Below are 19,403 nucleotides of genomic sequence, written 5' to 3' on the forward strand. Positions count from 1 at the left end.
AGATTGAAGCCATCACTGGCTTGATGGATGTGTGTTTTAGCAAGCTCTGGGAGTTGGTGATGGACAGGGAAGCCTAGCATGCTTCAGTCCATGGGGTTGAAAAAAGTTGGACATGACTGAGCAACTGAACTGAACTGATATTGTTTTCTATTTGTTTCGTTCTTTTTTTTTGGGGGGGGTTGTTTTTTTTGATGCTTCTTGTAGCTTATGGGATTGTAGTTCCCCAACCAGAGATCAAACCTGGTCCCCAGCAGTGAAAGCACCAAATCCTAACCACTAACCCCCCAGGGAATTTCCCTGTTTTACGTAGTGGCTGCACAAATTTACATTCCCACAAATAGTATAAAAAGAGTTCACTTTTCTCCACACCATCTCCAGCATTTATTATTTCTAGACTTTTTGTGATGAACATTCTGAGCTATACAAGGTGTTATCTCTTTCTAGTTTTGATTTATCTTTCTCTAATAATAAGTGATGTTGAGCATCTTTTCATGTGTCTTTTGGCCATCTGCATTCCTGACCACTGATTTGAAGCTTACTTGAATGACTGAGGATCAAGGTGGGGTCATTCATCATTTCATCTAAAGTAAAAGGGTAAATTTTGCACCATCTTTTTAAATTGGGTAACTCCCATTGTAGGGGGAAAAGTAATGAGTCACTTATCCCTAGAGAAAATTTCTCCAATTGACAAAGGTAGTCTTGTTTTTGAGAGATGTACGTGGTCTATGAGGAACATGGTGATGTTTGGTTAAGCACTTGTAGATCTCTTATTTACGTTTTTAAGATGCAAGTCACTGTTTTGGAAATGGAGGCAAGTTAATGCCTGGCTTCCACTTCAAGAAGTACGATATTGGGGATGTGTGCAGTGTCCTTGGACCATGGTTGCTGCCAACTGTTGGAACTGTCCAGAGGCGGGTGGGGGAATAGAGGTCGACAGTGCTTCCAGTGTGGCTTCTTGGCTAATTGGTAAGCCTTAGGGTTCAGGCTAACCCTTTTTTGAGAAGACTACCTGAGAGTAGTCAGTCCAATCTGTCCTATTCATGCCACTTGCTGAGTGGCAGCTTTTCCATCCCATGAATGACTGAGAATAAGAGTGAAGGGAACATTCAGAGGTATTGACAGGTGGTCTGTTGGGGAAATACTGGAATTGGAGTCATCTCTTGCTGTTTTCAGGAGACTTTTTGGTAAGGTTAAGGAGAATGGGTATCAAACTGTGGTCAGAACTGTCTGGCAGGGAATGACAGACTCACGGTGTCACATAAGATGATCACAACAGTTTGGGATGGTTGCATCTATGCCTTTTCCTCAGGGAAAAAGTCTCCAGGGCAGTTGTGAAAGATGAATGATTAACGTTCCCCCCTTCTCCATCTGCCCCAGGGTTTCTGATGTTCCTTCTTCAGGCACCAGGGTTGGTGCTCTCCCTCAACCTCTACAAAGTCAGTGTGTCTGTTTCAGTAGCTATAACCTCACCTCTTTTCTAATCATACCCTCTTCACACCACATCTTTTATCTAGTGAGTAGGGTGCAAGAGGGACAAGCCCAGGTTTTCTAAAACTTATGGAGATTCTTACGTCCCTCGACTGGGCATGCATGGGCTATTAGAGGAGAACTCAGTGGGCAGTGTACACAATCAAGCATCCCTTATTCTTATGACCTAGGACCATGTCATCCAGTATGAGAATGCAGGTGGCTGAACTAGAATTAGTTTTGAATCCTCTAGGTCCCCTTTGGGCCAGGCTGTCACCTTGAAGGTATACCAGTCTAACTGGCCTAGCGGTGCTGTGAAGAGAGAGGATGTACCATCATGCCCAAGAATAGTCAACGCAGAATTCCAAATTTTCAGAATACTTCTGTGTAACTCTCCACTTATTTCATCTAGAACATTACCCAGAAAGTAAGTGGCTGATAGGAGATCCTCTCTTTCTGGACAGAGTTGTATTCAGTGACCACACTGCTTAATAAGTTGTGTAAACCAGGAGGAGGTGAGGGAGATAGTCAGAAATCTTTTCTTTTTGTTTAAATTTTTATTTTGAGATAATTATAGATGCATATACTGCTGAAAGAAATAATACAGAGAGACCTCAACTATTCTTTTTTTTTTTTTTTAAAGTTTATTCATTTGGCTGCTCTTGGTCTTAGTTATAGCATGTGGGATCTTTTTTTGTTTGTTTGTTTTTTCCAGCCTGTGGGATCTTTAGTTTCAGCATATGGGATCCAGTTCCCTGACTAAGGATCGAACCCAGGTCCCCTGCATTGAAAGTGCAGAAGCTTAGCTACTGGACCACCAGGGAAGACCCAAGATTTCATGTACTCTTTACTCAGTTTCCTCCAATTGTAACATTTTGCACGATTATAGTACAGTATCCCAACAACATCCCACGCATATAGTCAAACTACAAAATTCTTCCAACACCACACTACTTTGCTCATTTATAGTCACACTCATTTCCCTTCCACCCCACCACCTCCTTAACCCCAGGCATTATTCTGTTTTCCATTTCCATAATTTTGTCATTTCAAGGATGTTATATAAATAGAATCACAAAGTATGTAGGAAAAGCATCTAGTTTTCCACATTAAGTATAATGTTGTGTGTGCTCAGTTGTGGCCGACTCTTTGAGACTACATGGACTGTAGTCCACCATGCTCTTCTGTCCATCGGATTTTTCCAGGCAAGAAAGAATACTGGAGTGGGTTGCCATTTCCTTCTCCAGGGGATCTTCCCAACCCAGAGATTGAACTCACATCTCCTGCATTACAGGCAGATTCTTTACCACAGAGTCACCTGGGAAGCCAAATGTAATGTTAGCTGTGGGTTTTTTGTATGTGTTCTTGTGCACGTTCTCCTCTCCTTTTCTATTTTTCTGATGCTGAATTTTGTTGAAAATGCTTATTCTACATCGACTGAACAGTTCAGTTCATTTACTCAGTCATGTCCGACTCTTTGCAACCCCATGGACTGCAGCATGCTAGGCCTCCCTGTCCGTCACCAACTCCCTGAGTTTACTCAAACTCATGCCCATTGAGTTGATGATGCCATCCAACTATCTCATCTGCTGTTGTTCCCTTTTCCTCCCACCCTCAATCTTTCCCAGCATCAGGGTCTTTTCCAATGAGTCAGCTCTTCACGTCAGGCGGCCAAAGTATTGGAGTTTCAGCTTTAGCATCAGTCCTTCCAATGAATATGCAGGACTGATCTCCTTTAGGATGGATTGGTTGGATCTTCATGCAGTCCAAGGGACTCTCAAGAGTATGCTCCAACACCATAGCTCAGAAGCATCAGTTCTTCAGTGTTTAGCTTTCTTTATAGTCCAACTCTCACATCCATACATGACTACTGGAGAAACCAAAGCCTTGACCACATGGACCTTTGCTGGCAAAGTAATGTCTCTGCTTTTTAACATGCTGTCTAGGTTGGTCATAACTTTTCTTCTAAGGAGCAAGTGTCTTTTAATTTCATGGCTGCAATCACCATCTGCAATGATTTTGGAGCCCCCCAAAATCAAATCTGTCACTGTTTCCCCATCTATTTGCCATGAAGTGATGGGGCCAAATGCCATGATCTCAGTTTTCTGAATGTTGAGTTTTAAGCCAGCTTTTCACTCTCCTCTTTCACTTTCATCAAGAGGCTATTTAGTTCCTCTTCACTTCCTGCCATAAGTGTGGTATCATCTGCATATCTTAGGTTATTGATATTTCTCCCAGCAATCTTGATTCCAGCTTGTGCTTCATGCAGCCTGGCATTTCTTATGATGTACTCTGAATATAAGTTAAATAAGCAGGGTGACAATATACAGCCTTGATGTACTCCTTTCCTGATTTGGAACCAGTCTGTTGTTCTATGTCTAGTTCTAACTGTTGCTTCCTGACCTGCATACAGATTTCTCAAGAGGCAGGTCAGGTGGTCTGGTATTTCCATCTCTTGAAAAATTTTTCACAGTTTGTTGTGATCCATGCATCAACTGATACATTTGTGTAATTTTTATTTAGTCTGTGAATATCATGGATCATATTGGTTAGTTTTTTAATTAGATAAGCCCTGCATCCCTGGGGAAAAAACCCAACTTGCTAATGGTGTATAATAATTTTTATATATTGCTTAATTCTATTTGCTAATATTTTTGCATCTATATTCATTAGGGGTATTTATTGGTTTGTTGTTTTCTTTTTTATGCTTTGTTTCTTTGGTTTTGCATCAGAGAAATTCTGTCTTGCCAAAGACAGTTGGAAAGGGTTCTCTCCTATTTTCTGAAAGACATTATGTAGATTTGGTGTTAATTCTTCCTTAAACATTTGGCAGAGCTCTTGCTGGGGTCCAAGTCTGGATCAAGGAACTCATGATCATGACATTCCTTTGGTCCCTAGATTCTAAGCCTCTCTGCCTTCTTTCAACCCTTCAAAATCATCTTATATTTGTTTATATGTAAAGTCAGGGTTTGTGGTTATACTAGCAGGAGAAACAGGGAAAATTTTATCTACTCCATCTTCCTCCCCGGAAGTCTGTTTTTTTTTTTTTTTTTAAGTAGATTTTTGAGGAAGCCATGTCAGTGGTCAACAATGTAAGATATCTGTTGATGGTAATGAGTGTAGAAGGTTGATCATATACCTTGACTGTCAGGCCATTGTTGAATAACTTTTGAATTAAAGGTGTACCATTATCAGATTACAAATGTTCCAGAAAGCCAAACTCATGATGAATTTCAAGGGCCAAGCTTCCTTCGTGAGTTTTCTTGACTGCTAGAGTGATTGAGTATTGTGAATCTACTCATGTATTTCTTTTCCTTGGTGAATGGGACCCTGAATTTTTGGAGGGCTTGCAGAGGAGAGATAACATGGAAATCAGGGCTATAAAGACTTGAGGTGGGCTCTCCACCTCCTGGCATCCAGGAACTTCAGGGGATTGAGACTAGTCTCTAGGAGGCAAGGGCAGCTTCTAGCTGACATCTACAAAGAAGCAGGGGATGCAGAGCTACAGCCGCAAAGAAGTGAAGCCTGCCAACAACCCAAGAGAGCCTGGAAGCAGATTCTTCCCTCCTCGAGCCTCCAGATGAGGATGTATCCTGACAGATACTGTGAGGGCAGCCTTGTGAGATGCTGAGCACAGAATCCAGTTAAGCCATGCCTCAACTTCTGACCTTTAAAAACTGCAAGAGTAAATGTGTGGTGTTTCAAGCTACAAAAATTTGTGGTAATCTGTTAAACAGCAATAGTTAACAAATAGACCAACCAAGAATACATCATCTACAAAGTGAAAGCTTTGGACATCAGAAGGCAGAGGCACTCATAATAATAAACTTTGACCCACCTACTCCTGGCAAATGGCCTGAAAATTTATGTACGCATGATGTGAACACATATCGGAAAACTTGGTGGTGTGCTACGATAGACTGCCTGGTCTGTGTCTTGGTAGCCTCATCTGAAAGTGGAGATAATTTTAATATCTACTTCATAGGGTGGCTGTAAGAATTAAACATAATGCAGGTAAAGCAATTTAGTGAAGACCTGGCACAGTCCATGGTGTGTGGCCCAATGCGTGTAGCTCTTGTCATCTTAATGTTTCAATGAGGTCACATTTCTGTCAACATCCTCAAATTGTAAAGGTGATTGGTTTGCAGACACTCCCCCCGACTAATTAATCTTTCAACAGTTTCCCCAGGATCAAAGCATCGTTTTGCTGTCCTGTTTACATTCTCACAGAACAAAACAAAGTTTTTTTCATTTTCCTACAACTACCATCACCCAGCTGAAACTAACCAAGTCTTCCAAATCCCTCCCATAATCAACCCTGGGCCTTTCTGCAGAAAGAACAACTTCTCTAGTTAATGAGGACTTCAGTGAAGGGTTCATTAAGTTTTTTTCCTCCAACAAAAGAATACTGTCCCCATGAAAAAGGCTTTTGAATTTCATTTTTTGCTCCCAGGATCAAGAGGGGAGAGTGAAGTTCTGAGACGTGGTTTGAGGCCCTTTAGGGGCGTGGGCATTTCGGAGCCCCAGTCCCTTCCACTCGGAAATGTTGGGGATTTAAGCCAGCGCGTGGCGCGCCTATAATTTCATCCCAAGAACGGGTTGAAATCACACTGTTTAAAGAAACCAGCCTAACCACCTGAAAGGGTGGGAGTAAAAGGAAGCAGGGCCGGGACTAGCCCTGGTGCGGAAGACCCCTCTCGGCCCGGGCCCCTCCCGGCCCCGCAGTGGCCGCCGAGTGCCACATCAGCACCCGCGCTCCACTTCCAGGTTCTTCCAAGGATGCAGCGAGCGAGCCCGGGGGGCGGGGGGCGGGGCTTGAGGCCCGCGGGAGTGGCGGGCTAACCCGCCAATAGGCGGCAAGCGAGGAGTCCCAGAGACCAATGAACTGGAGCTTCTGCTAGCGGCGGCCGCCTAGACTCATGCCCCGCGAGGGAATCAGATGAGACACATCTGGACAGCTGCGCCGGGGAACTGTGCTGCCCCTTCTCGGGCCGACGTCAGCTGAGCACGTCTCCCACGTTCTCTCCTTGCAGCCACTTATTATTATTCATTTTCCCAATGAAGCAACCTGGAATCCAAGTTTAAAACTTTTCCCCTCTAATGCGAGAGGGGGCCAGATCCCATCCTACTCGTTAAACGTTCTTGGGGCTCTGGGATCCAAAGGACAGAAACAGCAACAACGAAAGCCCAGCAGCTGTCCGATTTAAAACTGGCGAAGTGGGAAAGCTAGTATTAAGACTGAGTTGGGTAAGTTTTGGATACGTGTTGGATATCCTGTTACCCCTCTGTGATCTCCACCCTGCGTCTTTTCCTGTTCTCACTAGCCCTCTCTTCATCAGGGAGAGAATACCGCTAGCTGCCACAAACTGAACAGACTTCGTTTCCTTTACTTCTTTGGTAACACTTTAGTTTTGGGGCATCTGTATGCTATTTTAAAAAATTTCCTGGGAACAAATTTAACTGCTTTCCTGTTAAAAGCCTCTTCTAAATTCAAAGTTGAACTACCGATAACTTTATTTTTCTGTTTTCTTTCTGTGAGAACAGTGTATACATTTGTAGAGCCCGTATTTTTATCCATCCCCTACACTCTGTTTTGGTAGAGGGTTGAAAAGTTATCTGGGTTATTCACAACTAACGAAACTTTTACTTTCTTAAGTAAGATGTTTAATACTAAATTATTTAAATCCTGAATTGTTTTAGGTAGTTACTGTTTCACTTACATGTGAATGAAGCTCAATGTCTTTTCTGTATTCTCCTGCTCATAGTGGTAGGCACAAATTCTTCGTTGATCATTAAGAAACACATTAAACGTGTGTTTAGAGATGCTGTGCATCCACTATGTACACCAATAATGTTATATATTAATCGCACTATGTGCCACTATGTACATCAATAATGTATATCCACTCTGTACATCAATAATGTTATATTATGACCACTATGTACAGATCACTATGTACATCCCTATGTACATCAGTAAATAGCATCAATGTTATGTATTAATCCCATAAATCAAAATAATATTCAGAGTGGTTATTAGGTCTTTGTGCTTCCACATAATTCTGATATTATTTCAGGATTTAGAAATGGAAATGTTGGCAAATATTGAGCTAGGTGAATGGCCTGAGGCTCATTCTATCTTAGACATCTACAATTGTCTCTGTTTAAGTAATGTTTTAGATTTGAGGCCTTATCAGATATTATTTACTATTGTGGCATTTGTGGCCAGAATTAATCTTTAATTTCTGACTTAGAAAGCAGTAGGTGCCTTAATTACAAGTGCGTTTTTGATTCAGAAAAGCATTGCACACTGTGGTTGGAAGAGTTGAAGTGGTTTTCAGGGCTGGAGGTTTAGAAGGAGCAGTGTTGCAAGGATCAGTATAAAGAGCCAGCTGGTCTGGTTCAATTCAAAACCCTCCTGTTTGATCTTGAGGAAGTTACTCAGTCCATCTCACCTCAGTTCCATCCTCTGTATGTGGAGATAATATTACCTATCACCGGCTCCCTTCTCAGCTTCTCCTGCTGCACTTGTTTTCCCAGCCACCGTTCTGACCTCTACACTAGCGCCTAGGGTTTACTGAGTGCAGACCAGTTGTTAATGGGGCCTTGTGTATGGCTGTAAGGGAGACAGAGTTTGGAGAGGAGAGTGAGGTAGAATTTATCAAGCACCTTAGAAAGATCCAGAAGGTTCTGGGAAAGAGAACTTATAGGATGGTTTTATAGGAAGGTTGGCATTTCTGGGAAAGATTTTGACAAACAGCTTTGGTTGAGGGGAGAGGAATCCTAGAACAGAAGGTGGCAGGCATTCTAGGAGGAAGGGAAAGCATGGACAGAAGCATTGAGGCTAGAAAGTGTGAATCTATCCTCAGGACATTGGATTGTGATAGGGATAATTCATGAGAAGTTAGTAGACGGAAAGATGGAAAGTGGGGGAGGGGGAGGTAGGAGAGGGTGGTGGGGAAAGCCTGTGGGGAAGGAGAGGCTTGGGAGGTAAGATTGGTAGGAAGTGGCAAGCTGAACTGGTGGCAGTTGCATAGTTGGAGGTGTCTCTGGAATGATCCATCTCTGGAGTCCAGTTTCTGCCCCTTGCCCAGCACACCCTCCCTATCTGTTCCACTGCTTCTGTGACCTCCAGCCGCCCCCCTTCAGGGCCTTGAAGGACTGCCCAGTGAGTTTGGGTCCCACTCTTGGAATCACTCTTGTGGTGGCTGTCTTGGAGCTCTGCTGAAGTGGTTTGGCATCCTGGATTATTACTCAGGCTACGTTTCAGATGCAGGCTGCACTCTAAAGTCTTTGACATGGTTGTGATTGTTGCACCCATCCCCAACCCTCTACATACACAGTGTGTGCTGGAAAGCCCTTTTTATGTTGCTAAGAGAGTCGAGCATTCACATGGTAATATTTATAACCTTACGATGTACAATTGTTGAAGAAGATAAGACCTGTAGTATTCACCTCAGTGGAGAGTCAGTTTGGAGAGCTCTGCTGTCTCTTCCTTGGGAAGCATTGAGCTGTGTCAGAGGGAACCCAGGTCTGGCCCTGATGCTGCTGTGGACCACCTGTGTCGCCTTGGCCAAGACTTTGAGCCATTATGGCCTTCTCTGTGCCATCAACTATAAAAAGATCTTTAAGGTCCTTCTTCCCCTGGATGATTCGTTTATTCTTCTTGCATCCCCTAGAGCCCAAGCCTTAACCATTAGTCTGTGCTGCCTTGGGTATAATACATCAGAGTGGTATGTCAAGAAGTAGTCAAGAAGTCCATGCAAGGAGGATCACTGGAAGTGGGGGAACCATTTGGAGGAGTGGAGTTGGTACAATTTCCCAGGAGTGGCCAGAATATCAACATGAGTCTTGTGTATGGATGTGTTGCCTATGCAGACAGGTCATGTTTTATTGTTGTTGTTCAGTTGCTAAGTTTTGTCCAACTCTTTGCTGCCCCATGGACTGCAGCAGATGCCATTCAACCATCTCATCTGGAGATGTTTTACTTGATTTTTAGATGGAGCTCATTACACATAATCATCTGTCTTTTCATCTTGATTGAACAGAACTACCATAGACCTTGGACTTACGGTAGACTTTCAGGAATATCAGGTGAATCATTGTTGCCTTTAAAAAGCTGAAACAGAGTACACAAGCATCAAAAGTAATGATTTCCCCTTTATTTACCTGCCTTCTTCCCTTTCTACTAGTTTTTCCAGAAGTAATTTTGTTAGTAGTTTGGTCTGTATCCTTCCAGTCCTTCTCCAAGAGTCTACTCATGGGTGTAGATCTAAACATGAATATAATTTTAAAATATAAATAGAACCACAGTAGTTTTATTTGAAAATACAGAGAAACAATGAAATGTCCCAAGGCTTGTGGAAGAATGGGGCAGATGCCAGGTACACTTTCTATTCCTGTTACTTGTGAATCCTTGTTTGTTTGTTTGTTTCTTATTTCTAGAGACACTGTGGTTTTGGGATAAGAACTCATGGTGAGGGTAAACGTAGGACTATTTGCGGGGTCCTGTTATTAGTCATACCCAGTCTGCATTTGAATTTTGGGAATTCAATCTTACATTTTTTAATATAGTGAATCAACTTTAAAATATTTCTTGAAAAACAGTTTAATTTTCTTTTTATCTTATTAACTTAATGTAGTCACTCTTTTCAGTCTAGCACACTGACTGAGCACATGGACTTTGGAGTCAGACTGAGGGTTTCAACCTGATACTTGCTTCTTACTAGCATAAGTCACTTTGTCTTGGAGGTTTTATTACCTATAAAATAGGGATATCAAGGCCACTAAAAGAGAAAATCAGTAGAAAACATTTAGCATGGTGTCTGCATCATACCAAAGCCTATACATGTAAGCAGATCATTTTTTACTGTGGTAAAAAACATAACATAAAATTTGGCTTTGTAACCATTTTTAAGTGTATAGTTCAGTGACGTCAAGTACATTCACATTTTTGTGCAACCATCACCACTGTGCATCTCCAGAACTTTTTCATCAAACTGAAACTCTGTCCTCATTAACCCTTAACTCTCTATTACCTTCCCCTGTCCTCTCAGCCTCTGGCAGCAACCATTCTACATTCTTTCTCATGCATCTGACTACTCAAGTTATCTCATATAAGTGAAACTATACAGTATTTGTCTTTTTATGACTGGCTTATTTCACTTAGCATATGTCTCCAAGGTTCACCCAGATTATAGTGTCTTAATTTGATTTATTTTTAAAGCTTAATAATTTTTCTTTGTACATATATATCACATTTTGTTCATCCAAAACAAATGTTGATGGACATTTGGGTTATTTCCATCTGCAAAGTTTATTTTTTGTGTCAATTTGTCCAGGCTATAGTATCCAGGCATTTAGTCAAACATTATTCTCGATATTTAGTGAAAGTATTTTTATTCTTGAGGCTTTAACCCCATGAGGGCTTCCCTTGTGGCTCAGTGGTAAAGAATCCGCCTGCCAATGCAGAAGCCACAGGAGATGTGGGTTCGATACCTGGGTGGGGAAGATGCCCCGGAGAAGGAAATGGCAACCCGCTCCAGTATTCTTGCCTGAAAATCTCATGGACAGAGAAGCCTGATGGGCTATAGTTCATGGGGTCCCAAAAGAGTAGGACATGACATAGCAACTGAACAGCAACTACTTGCATAAAATTCAAATGACATCCCTCATTTCCAGGTAGCCCTGTATTAAATTACTATCCTCACACTTTAAATGAACAAAGTATAAAGTTCTGAATTTCACTTTGATATGTCTAGGTATGGACTTAAATTTTTTTAACAGCTTGTTTTCTTTTGATGTGTCCTTTATATTTGAAGACTCAAATATAAAGTCTTCCTTTAGATCAGAGAGTGGTTCTCCAGTTATTTGAACCTCGCTTCCTCTCTCTATAAGCCAGACTAGATTGTCAACATCTGTTACAGGAAGAGGGGGAAAAGCCAGCATAGAGAGAATCATGTAGTAAGGAGCACATTTAGGACAGATTTAGGGACACTTTGTATTAAATAAATAATGAAAATTTAACAACATTAAAAAATGTTAATGTAGAAGGAAAAGTCGTGAAAAACGCTCATACCACAATCACGTGGTAGCTGAACCTTGAGGACAAAGGCCTGAGGAAGAGGGAGTGATATGGAGGAGAGAGAAGGTTTTGTTGAGCAAGAATGGGGGTGTTGGGGTCAGGGACCTAGAAGCTCTTGCCTTTAAGCCAGCAGGAAGGAGGACTGACAGCCCAGCGTCTCCACCTCTGGGGCCACTTCTCCTCCTCCTTCTCTGCCCTCAGTTTGTTTGCACCAATGGCATGAAGACAGACTGTGGGAGAGCAGGGTGATCTGGCTTTTCCCTTATTGCTTGTGTGACTTTTCCACTGTTGTTTGCACTGCGGGGAGCAGAGGAATGAATCAATGAGGATGAATGAGATCATCCTCCTGGGACAAATGGGAAAACCCCATACAGACGCTAAGGCTCCTTTTCCTCATCAGAAAAGCAGGCCTTTCTCCCTCTACTTCTAAGAGAGGATTCATGAAGTCCTGTATGTAATGGGGCTTCATGAACTGTATTGTGTTTTATGGAGGAAAGAGGTTATGTGACTGTGATCATACTTTAAAGCTCTTTCTTCACAGAAAGATGCACAAACAACTAATGGCTAAGTGAGTGACAGTTTATTAGGTGTCAGCTCTTCTCAGGGTTCTTCTTGTACCATCATGGATGTCTTATGGGGTAGAGGCTATTATTAGTTTAGAGATGAGATAACTGAGGCCCAGAGAGGTTAAGTAACTCTTCCAAGGTCACACAGTGATGAAATCAGGATTTAAGCACAGGATAACCTCCTTGCAGTGTCTGAATGCTTTATGCCATGTGTAATATTATCCTCAGGAGTGAAGCACCTGTTGTTGGTTGCCACTTTTTGATATTCACCATGGCCGGAAAGGTAATCTGGCTCTGCCTTCATCCACCCATCTCCACCTTGCCCCATCTTTTCCCAATGCTAATGAAATGTAGTCAGACTTTGGATAAAAAAAGTAGGTTCAGGTAGAGGCCACATAATGATTTGAGGTGTGAGATACTTGTTTTGTTCTTTCATCTACAAGCTCAGGCTTGGACTGGTGCTTCTCTCATGTTCTCCAGTAGCAATAACTTTGCCACTAGTTTCAAAATGAGTGAGATGGCCAATACTAAGTCCCAGAGAAGACCTGTGAGCAACTCTGCTCAAATAGGGCTTCCCTGGTAGCTCAGATGGTAAAGAATCTGCCTGCAATTTAGGAGACTAAGGTTCGATCCTTGAGTTGTGAAGATCCATTGGAGAAGGGAATGGCAACCCACTCCAGTATTTTTGCCTGGAGAATTCCATGGACAGAGGAGTCTGGCAAGCTACATTCTGTGGGGTCTCAGAGTTGGACATGACTGAGTGACTAACACTCACACACTGCTCGAATAATGCAATCTACTTCTCCTCTGATAAACTTGGCCTCATGATGTCCAGATTGTATTTACACTTTATACAAGCCTTTTAGGCTGTTTGTTTCCTTTCCCAGAAATGGGGCTGGTGTGAGTCAGGATGGTACAGGGGACATTCCAATTGCTTTTGAGATTAGAAAATAAAAGATTGATAGTGTGATTGTTGATATTGTTGATGAGAATTCATTGGTGGAGAGCATGACAGTTACTCAATGAGTTTAGAAGAAACACGCCTTCTGGGAAAAAGCTTTGGCTTTGGCCTGGGCGCTTACCATCCAGAGGCTATCTGTGTGGAGACAGTCATGAGTCTTTCCCCATCTCACCATTGCTTTCCAGTTTCCAAATGGAGCACTGCTGTTGCAGTGAATGAGAAAGCAGCAGCTCGAAAATTGCTCATGTGGCCATGGAGAGACATGGGTTATACATAGCATGCTTATATAGCTGGAAGAGGTATTGGAGGGTCAACATCATTTCAGGCTGGACTTCCAGTATTCTCTTTGCCTTTTAAACCCATTACCTATTCTAATGATTTCCAGCTTTCAGAAGAGGATTTTATTGTCTTTTGTTAATGAACTGGCATGTTAATGAAAACAATTCTCAATTTTTTTGGTGTGCGTGTGCTTGCTGATGCTCAGTCATGTCCAACTCTTTGTGACCCCATGGACTATAGCCCGCCAGGCTCCTCTGTCTATGGAATTTTCCCGGTAAAGATATTGGAATGGGTTGCCATTTCCTACTCCAGGGGATCTTCCCAACCCATGGATCGAACCTGCGTCTCTTGCATCTTCTGCATTTGCAGGTGGATTCTTTATCACTGAGCCACCTGGGAATCCCTTTGCTGCTGCTGTTGCTAAGTTGCTTCAGTCATGTCCGACTTGTGCGACTCCATAGACGGCAGCCCACTAGGCTCCTCTGTCCCTGGGATTCTCCGGGCAAGAATACTGGAGTGGGTTGCCATTGCCTTCTCTGGGGAATCCCTTTAGTGGCCAAAAAAAAAAAAAAGTATATTCAGTAGTCTGAGGATGTGAAGTAGTAATGTGTCTTTTATCAAGCTTTATAGGAGATTCTTGGGTCGGTGCCTCAAGATCCTCATTCTGAAAAACTCAGGTTAAAGTGGTATCTTTTCTGTGTAATAATATTGGTGTTGAGTGCTAAGTTGACTGAATTTGAAAGAATTTCTGTTTTTGCCCAAGATAGAGTAACAGGGCCAGATTTATTCTTATCCTGAAATAATAAAAAATATCAAATAAAATATATGAAGCAATATATGGGTTTTGAAACACTGGTCATCAGGCAATGGGAGGGAAATGATATCCAGGAAATTAAAAAGAGGTGAACACTCCAACTGCTCCAGCTGATCCCTGGGAGAGGGTCCAGGCTGAGCCCCAGGTGGAACTCGTACTCCTTGAGTTGAGAGGTGGTGCTGAGAGCCCAGGAAACCAAGGTGGCCAGAGTTCACAGGACTGAGCTCCAGAACCAAGAGACCTGCACAGAGAGGGGTTGCTGGAAACATGCAGGAAGGCCCCTCATGTGTTCATAAGAGTAAGTGAGTCAACCACGGGAGTCTGGAGAGTGGCGGGAGGGGTGCAAAGATGAGGGAGAGGGTGGAGAGCAGTGCCCTGCAGTCACAAAAGTCTGGGAATATTGCTTGTTCCCTCCAGTCAGATTGGAAAACTTATAATTCACGAGTACTGGACAGACAGTCAGGAAGGTCTGGCCTCAGATATGGGGAATAGTTAGCCCTACACTGATCACTGCTCCCGACATGCCTAACAGATCATTAAAAAGTGATACCTGAGAGGAGCAGACTGCTCCCAGGTCACCTACTAATCCCAGAACTGACCTCAAGAATATTTAGAAATATGAAAAAATATCCAGTGCCCAAAAAGACAAAATTCACAATGTCTGGCACCCCAAAATAGTCAAGCGGTTGTGTTTAAAATGAAATACACCATCCTTGACTGACCTAGAGGTGTATTTCCACACACATTTTTGTACCATTACGAAGTCAAACAGTTGAGTCCTTCAGTGTAACATTTTGTACATAACGTGCCCTACTCTGCCAAACCATGGTCTGGGTTGATATTTATCTTGGCTTCTGAGACAGCAGTTCCTCTTTCATGTCTATTATTGTTTTTTAAATATGTTTCCTGTGTTTGGTAACTCCAACTTTGGCACTGGCTTATGGGAAGGTAAGCTCAGTCAGTATATCATGTATCTGCCCCAGGCATTGGAGCTGGGAGCAATGGCTGGTGAAGTGGGGCTGATTCTCTAAGGCTGATGGATGACTTGGAATCAAACACCTTAGAGAGCAGTAAGGGCCAAACCAGGGAGTCCCAGATCTGCTGACAGGTGTAAGGGGTGAGTTCAGCCAGGGTCTAGAACCAGAAGCCTCTGAAATTAAACAGGAGTGTACCAGTGTTGTGTTAGAACTGAAGCTGAAGAGTCAAACTTTGAATTTGCTACTCGCAGTTTGAGGTTGGGTTAGTGAGATTACTCTGGGGTCATGCATGAGCTTAATGCTCCGAGGTCAATAACTGACCTCCAGACTTCGAGCCTGGGCTGTCTCTTCTCCTCCGAGATTAGGTAATTTTTAATTTGGTCACCAAGCACCAAGTGTGTTTTGCTGATTCATTGCTGCCTAGAAGTTCAGTCTGACACACTGTCTTCTGGGTATCTCTTCTTTAATGCTTTGCTACTTGAAGAAACAAGTGTTCTTCAGTTTGACTGGTACCAAGCACCTTGCCATCCTTTCCCATTCTGCCTGAGCAGATAGGTGGCTTTTCTTCTTATAAGTCTCTTGGATGGTGGAAAAGTATATGTTTCTTAAAACACTGTGTCCCAAATCAATTTGTAAGGAAGTAAGAACGCTCTTACTTGAAGATAATGACAAGATGTCACTACTATCATTTGATGAAAATGTTACTTTCTTTGAAGGACTGGGGCTAAAGGGTCAGTCTTAGAAAAAATTGGAAGTCAGTTTTTCTTTTAAAGCAGAGGTCTTAAGATCACGTTTTCACCTGAAAAGGAGGCTCTTGATCAGAAGTCTTCCAAAACCTTACTTTTATTCCCAGTGTTGGCTGGACTGTGGGTTGGGTTACTACAGCAGGAATACAGGGATGCATATTGGTCAGTATTCTCACGATCTCTATGATGGTTCTTGTGGCAGAAACAGTTTGCTTGCAGTATTTAATAGTGATAATAATAACAGCAGCTGCAGCATTAGATGGTGGATGGAAAAAGTCTATCACTTTCATTTCCTTTCAATCAGCATTGATTGGAGGAGGATCCATTTCTCTCTGGTGTTTTTCAGTGAGAGAGATGAGGAGAGCATGGGTGAGGCTTTCTGTCTTCACTTGATGAGCTTAGGACCATTTCCTGTCTTCCTGCACATGTCTGGGACCTTCAGCCTGTTTGGAAGATGTAGTCAAGGACCAAGATTGTGGTTTCTGGAGAGAAATGCACAGAAGAACTTGATACAGTCTAACAGTTGTTAATTGTGGTAGGTGTAACTGGTTTTGCTTTTTGGCATATTGTTATTGTTGTTGTTCAGACTCTTTGTGGCTCCACGGACTGCAACACACCAGGCTCCTCTGTCTTCCACTGTGTCCTGGAGTTTGCTGTCCACTGAGTTTGGTTCATGTCCATTGAGTCGGTGATGCTATCTTAACCGTCTCATCCCCTGTGGTCCCCCTTCTCCTGCCTTCAGTCTCTCCCAGCATCACAGTTTTTTCCAATGAGTCGACTCTTCACATTAGGTGGCCGACGTGTTGGAGCTTCAGCTTCAGCATCATGCCTTCCAATGAATATTCAGGGTTGATTTTCTTTAGGTTTTACTGGTATGATCTCCTTGCAGTCTATGGGACTCCGAAGAGTCTTCTCCAGCACCGCAATTTGAAAGAAAGCATCAATTCTTTGGTGCTCAGCCTTTTTTATGGAGCAACATCCATTCATGACTACTAGAAAAACCATAAATTTGACTGTAAGGACCTTTGTCAGCAAAGTGATCTCTCTGCTTTTTAATATGATGTCTGGGTTTGTTATAACTTTCCTTCCAAGGAGCAAGTGCCTTTTAATTGCATGGCTACAGTCACCATCAGTGATGATTTTGGAGACCAAGAAAAGAAAATCTGCCAGTACTTCCACTTTCCCCACTTCTATTTGCCATGAAGTGATGGGACCAGATGTCATGATCTTAGTTTTTTTTCTTTCAGGTCACACAACTGTATTTTCTATTTGTCTTGTGTATAGATAGGGCCATCTGATTGGTTTAAACCAGTTAAGCCTTCTCTACCACCTCTCTGTTGCCTCTATGGTGAACATAGAGTCCATGTGTTGAAGATGGCCTCCAAGAGGAATGTGATCTGAATTTCTAAAGCATTGCTTGAAGGAAAGATGCCCAGGAAAGCCACACAATTGAAAGTGCTCTGTTGTTCTTAATTTGCATAATATGTAACCTTTCACATGAGAAGCTACTTAGTTTTTCTAATGTTGAGTTTGAAGCCAGCTTTTTCACTCTCCTCTTTCACTCTCATTAAGGAGCTCTTTAATTCCTCTTCACTTTCTGCCATTAGACTGATATCATCTGCGTCTTTGAGACTGTTGATGTTTCTCCCAGCAATCCTGATTCCAGCTTGTGATTTATCCAGCTCAGCATTTCACATGATGTACTTTGCATTTAAGTTAAACGTGCAGGGTGACAATATACAGCCTCGACATACTCCTTTCCCAGTTTTGAACCTGTCGCTCCATGTCTAGTTCTAACTGTTGCTTCTTCTAACCTGCATACAGGTTTCTCCAGGAGACAGGAAAGCTGGTCTTTTACTCCCATCTCTTGAAGAATTTTCTTCAGTTTGTTTTTGTTCACACAGTAAAAGGCTTTAGTGTACTCAGTGAAGCAGAAGTAGATGTTTTTCTGGAATTCCCTTGCTTTCTGCATGATGCAGTGAATGTTGGCAGTTTGATATCTGATTCCTCTGCCTCTGTGAAACCCAGCTTATACATCTGGAAGCTCTCCGTTCAGGTACTGCTGAAGCTTGGCTTGAAGGATTTTAAGAATAACCTTGATAGCATGTGAAATGAGCACAATTGTATGGCATTTGAGTTTCTTTGGCATTGCCCTTCTTTGGAGTTGGAATGAAAACTAACATTTTACAGTCTTGTGACCATTTCTGAGTTTTCCAAATTTGCTGACATATTGAGTGCAGCACTTTAACAGCATCCTTTTAGGACTTGAAATAACTCAGCTGGAATTCAGTCACCTCTACTAGCTTTCTTAGTAACAATTCTTCTTAAGGCCCTCTTGACTTCCAGTCCAGGATATCCGGCTCTAGGTGAGTGACTACACCATCATGGTTATCCGGGTCATAAAGACATTTTTTTGTACAATTCTTCTGTGTATTCTTGCCACCTCTTCTTAATCTCTTCTGCTTCTGTTAGGTCCTTACTCTTTCTGCTTTTAGCATTATTTTATTTCTGCTTGAGTGATAATGAGTAAGAAAGGGTGGAGTGAGTGGGTCAAAGTACTGTGCCCTGATAAGCAGTTACATTCTGATCGCCTCTCAGATGGGAGCTTATTTTTCCCTGAGATGAAAATCTGCTTGACAATGGGAAACCCTTGAAAGCCTTTGAGTTGCTTCAGTCTCAGTTCTGCTTCCATCTCCCGCTTTGTCTCTGCCCTCTACTCTCATGCTCTTCTGCCAAAACCCATAATTGTCCTTCTGTTGGCAGCTTTCTCCAGGATCTCATTTACCCAGAAACTGCACAGGATTCAGTAGAGGCTAAGTTGGGATTCTTCCCCTCCTGTTTTCTGTGTATATTATTTTGGGGATTGGAAATCAAATTTTCATGCCACTCTAGAAGTTCTTCAAGATTAAAAAAAAATAAATTTATTTATTTTTAATTGAAGAATAGTTGCTTCACAATATTGTGTTGGCCTCTGCTGTATATCAAGATGAGTCAGCCATAGGTATCATATGTCCGCTTCCTCTTGAACCTCCCTCCCACCTCCGACCCCTTTCTACCCCTCTGCTGTCGCTGCTGCTGCTGCTGCTGCGTCGCTTCAGTCGTGTCCGACTCTGTGCGACCCCAGAGACGGCAGCCCACCAGGCTCCCCCGTCCCTGGGATTCTCCAGGCAAGAACACTCTAGATTGTTACAAAGCCCCAGTTTGAGTTCCCTGAGTCATACAGCAAATTCCCATTAGATATCTATTTTACATATGGTAGTGTATATGCTTCCATGTTACTCTCTCCATTCCTCTCACTTTCCCCTTCCTCTCTACCCTCTGCCTGTGTTCATAAGTCTCTTCTCTATGTCTGCATCTCCACTGCTGCCCTGCAAATAGGTTCTTTGCTACCATCTTTCTAGATTCCATATATATGCTTTAATATATAATATTTGTTTTTCTATTTATGACTTACTTCACTCTGTATAATAGGCTCTAGGTTCATCCACCTCATTAGAACTGACTCAGAT

The 19,403-nt window shown here is 42.5% G+C and overlaps 1 protein-coding gene across 1 annotated transcript in view; it reads left to right on the forward strand.

Moving 5' to 3' along the window:
- The first annotated feature begins 6,416 nt into the window (after positions 1 to 6,416).
- The window catches only part of LOC138082842 (transmembrane protein 45A-like), a 110,584-nt gene continuing 97,597 nt past the window's right edge, over positions 6,417 to 19,403 (forward strand). The window contains exon 1 of the mRNA XM_068976250.1: positions 6,417 to 6,714. The gene's annotated coding sequence lies outside the window, so the exon portion shown is untranslated. The remainder of the gene's footprint in view (positions 6,715 to 19,403) is intronic.

This window comes from Capricornis sumatraensis, chromosome 1, assembly GCF_032405125.1.
Source record: "Capricornis sumatraensis isolate serow.1 chromosome 1, serow.2, whole genome shotgun sequence".
In the NCBI taxonomy this organism is placed as follows: Eukaryota; Metazoa; Chordata; class Mammalia; order Artiodactyla; family Bovidae; genus Capricornis; species Capricornis sumatraensis.